General features: G+C 33.3%; 1 pseudogene; it reads right to left on the bottom strand.

Annotated features, from left to right (window-relative positions):
• Positions 1-674: 674 nt before the first annotated feature.
• Positions 675-3,460, bottom strand: LOC114391565 (annotated as a pseudogene).
• Positions 3,461-3,716: the final 256 nt, after the last annotated feature.

The raw sequence follows: 3,716 nt of genomic DNA, 5'->3' as shown, positions 1-3,716 counted from the left end.
TTGGTATGGTGAATATGGATTTAGTTTGAAAGCAATTTAATGCTCTAAATTAAAATTTGGAAAATCATGAGAAATAAAAATAAAGAAAGTACAATAATTCCACTACTTAGATGGAGTATTACGTTAATTGAGTATAAGATATATTACTTGAAAGATGGATTGACGCATTCATATGAGTAGATAACTGACTAAAATTATTAAACAGCTCCAAACCTTGGCAATAAACTCTACTAGAGTACAACATACAATATACGAATCAGTTTCTGAAATAACTGTGGCATTTGGTCTCAGCTTGATTTTTCAAGTTTCAACACCTAAAACAAGCCCGGTTACCTTTGTAGTTTTAGAATTTTGCAATACATAACAAAATGGAAGAAACCAACATTATAACTACATAAGCAATTAATCAGGTAAGAACCGAAGCCAACAACATATGCAATTAAGCATCTAGTAGAAAACTCAATTTGATTATGTTGTGAAGTTTGGAAAGGAAAACTATTATGTGTGAAACAATTCAAAAAATAAAATAAAAAACAGAGGACAAAAGTGCATTATTATAAAAAGAACTGCTATTAAAATTTGGCAGACAAAGCAAACTGACACATCTACATTTATTCTCTAGTAATATGCAGAGAATAAGATAAATTTTCATTTATCTTACCACTTACCAGCAAGAAAGTTTTTTTTTATTTTGTTAGCTCTCTAGTGACATCCACCGTATTCATTCTTTCTTTTGGTGACTCCACTAAACAAGTAAGTCCAATCTTTAAAAGTGAAACTAAGCACTTTTCGACCGCTAGAGTTAGATTCAGACGGTTTTCTTCATCTATTGTTGCTTCTTCATGTTTTGGTATAAGTGATTGGTCTAAAATCCGTAAAAGATAATTAGGAAATGAAGTTTCCACAAAGTTATGCAAAATTTGACCATCTTCAAAGATTTCATATGAGTTTTCTTCCAATAAGCATTTCCAACATAAGAATCCCAAAACTATACATGTTGCCTTTCATTGACACCTCAGAACCCACTCCATACTCTAAAAAGATATAGCAAAAATTGTCAAAACTTTGTAATTAGAAATTAATGCAAAGTTTTTACCAAAAGTTATGGGAATTCAAAGAAACACTTATTCAAGAGTTTAAAACATACCTGGAGGAGCATAGACAACAGTCTCCTTTATTACAATGATACTTGTGTTGCTTAGACGTGGTACCATTGATGGTTGAGAGAAGTCTTGCTATGCCAAAATGACTCACATGAGAAATCATGTCATCATCAAGAAGGACTTTGCTTGGCTTTAAATCACAATGAATGATACTCTTTGCTCACATTCACAATGAAGATAATGTAAAGCAGAAGCAACATCAATCATGATATTTAATCTTTGATTAAGGCACAAAGTTTTCGGATGCTCTGCATTTACTGTTCTAGGATGCAGCCATTGCTCTAGGCTTTCATTTCTCATGTACCCAAAAATTAGAGCTTTAAACTCCTGACTTTTGTAATTTGTGCTGGAATATGTCCAAATCTGAACCAGATTTCAATGTTTAATATTTTTAAGTGCATTGCATTCAGCAATGAAACTCTCGTGAGCTCCTTTTTTTTTTTTTTAAGGTTTAGGACCTTTACAGCAACAAATTTGTCTTCTAACTCTAGAGTACCTTTGTAGACAGTGCTAAAATTTCCAAACCCTATCAAATTTGTAAATGAAACCCCTCAGTTCCATTGTGTAAGCTTTAGTATGAAACTTTAGTCAGCTGGCCAATTGTTAGTGAATTCAAAGATGGCTCCTTACTCCTTTTTCTCATCCAGTAGATAGTTAGAATAATTGATGGTATGAGAAAAAAACAACCATACTATCTATCACTGCTATCAATTTGAATTTGTGGTGTGTTGTAAGTTTCTTACCTTTGACGGGGCATGTGGTAGATGCAGTTCTGAAATGCCTCCACAAAGCTTACTGTTCCCAGTCACCACTAACTCACTTGAATTTTGAAAGACACCTTCAATTGGTACCTCACCACCCAAGTTGTTAAAACATTTAAGTATTCCAAGAAAGAAATGTTCCGCAAAACATTAGGAATTGATCCAAACAAGTAGTTTCGTGACAGGTCTAAACATTAAAGACTTTTGAGTGATGCCAAAGAGGATTGTATGATTCCTTGTAAAGAATTTTCTTGCAAATAAAGGTACTCCAACATTATGCATTCTTCTATGGTTCCAGAAATGTCACCAGGCAGATGATTCTTAGACATATCTAGCCAATTGAGATTTTTTAGGTTGCCGACTTCTTCCAGTATACTACCACTCAATAAGTTTTGTGACAAAGACAACAAGTTTGTTAAAGAGGAAAGATTAAAAATCTCTTCAGATATAGTTCCTCTAAGGTTGTTTTACCAAAGACCTAGATATTGTAACTTTTGCCACTTTCCTATTCTTGGAGGAATATTTCCTTCTAACAAATTTTCTGCCATTTCCAAATAAAACAATTGACTAAGGTTTCCTATGAAGGCTCATATCTCTCCTAGCAACTTGTTTCCATCTAAGCCTAAGAATTGCATCTTCTGAAACTTCACAAAAGCTGTTGGGCTAATCCCATCAATGTGGTTATTTTGCATTGTCAAGAGAATTAAGCTAATTAGGTTTCCTATCGCTGCAAGAATTTCTCCTGATACCTGATTGCCTCCGAGATATAGTGTACTGAGTTGGGTGGATTAATTGCCCAAGGAATTTCGAAAATGGCCTCCAAAATTATTGTTGGATATATCTTAGGTTTTCAACTTTGATAAGTGTCATATTTTAGTTAATATGTGATTCAAATGTTGACACTTATCTTGTGATTTCAACAACATTTGTTAGAAACTTCCTATAATTTTGAGTTATTTGGTAGTTAAAATAGATTTAAATGTTTTGTTTATAATTCGAAGGTTTATCCAACTCTTTCTCGTGTAAATTTTGTAGATTAAAAGATTGGTATATGATGAAAGCAAGGTGGAAGAAGTGAAAAACATTTTTGGAGCAATGAAGAGTTGAGTCTTGAATACTTGGAGTTTTTAAAGTGTCCTGTTTCTTCTCCCAGGCGAGACCAAAGTCGCCTAGGCAAATGAAATCTGTGAAAATAGGAGTTCATCCAGTGGGTTTTCTCGTCTAGCAAGAATAACTTGCTTGGACGAATGCACTTGTTGTCCAAGACTCGCTCGGGTGAGAATGAGTAGCCTAGGCGACCCAAGATTTCTTCATTCTAAAGTCTTCTAGTCGCCTAGGTAAGAATGTTTGTCCTCGGTAAATATTAATTAAATCAACTTGTTTAAAAGTTCAAAAGGACAAAAACTAAGGGGGATTCACTTTCAAGAGCTTCTAGAGAGAGAAACACAAAAAAACGTGGAATCATTTGAGATCACCAAGAAGGATCGTGAAGATGTTCTTCATCATATCTCTTGTTGATCTTGATACCGCCGTCATGATCGGCTAGTTCTCCCAGTATAATTGGATGTAATCTTCGTACTCTAATATATCTCTCAGTATGTGTGTGTGTGTATATATATATATATATATATATATATATATATATATATATATATATATATATATATATATATATATATATATGAATCTTTTCTATTTGTTGTTGGTAACATCATTCTGCTCTTTATGCTTGATTCTATCTCATTAATAGTCTCATGAATCTAGTTCTTGAGTTTGATTGGAAAGCAATCTT

The sequence above is a fragment of the Glycine soja genome, chromosome 1 (assembly GCF_004193775.1).
Source record: "Glycine soja cultivar W05 chromosome 1, ASM419377v2, whole genome shotgun sequence".
NCBI lineage: Eukaryota > Viridiplantae > Streptophyta > Magnoliopsida > Fabales > Fabaceae > Glycine > Glycine soja.
Note: the sequence above shows the minus strand (reverse complement) of the source record. Positions and strands in the feature narration are given on the sequence as shown.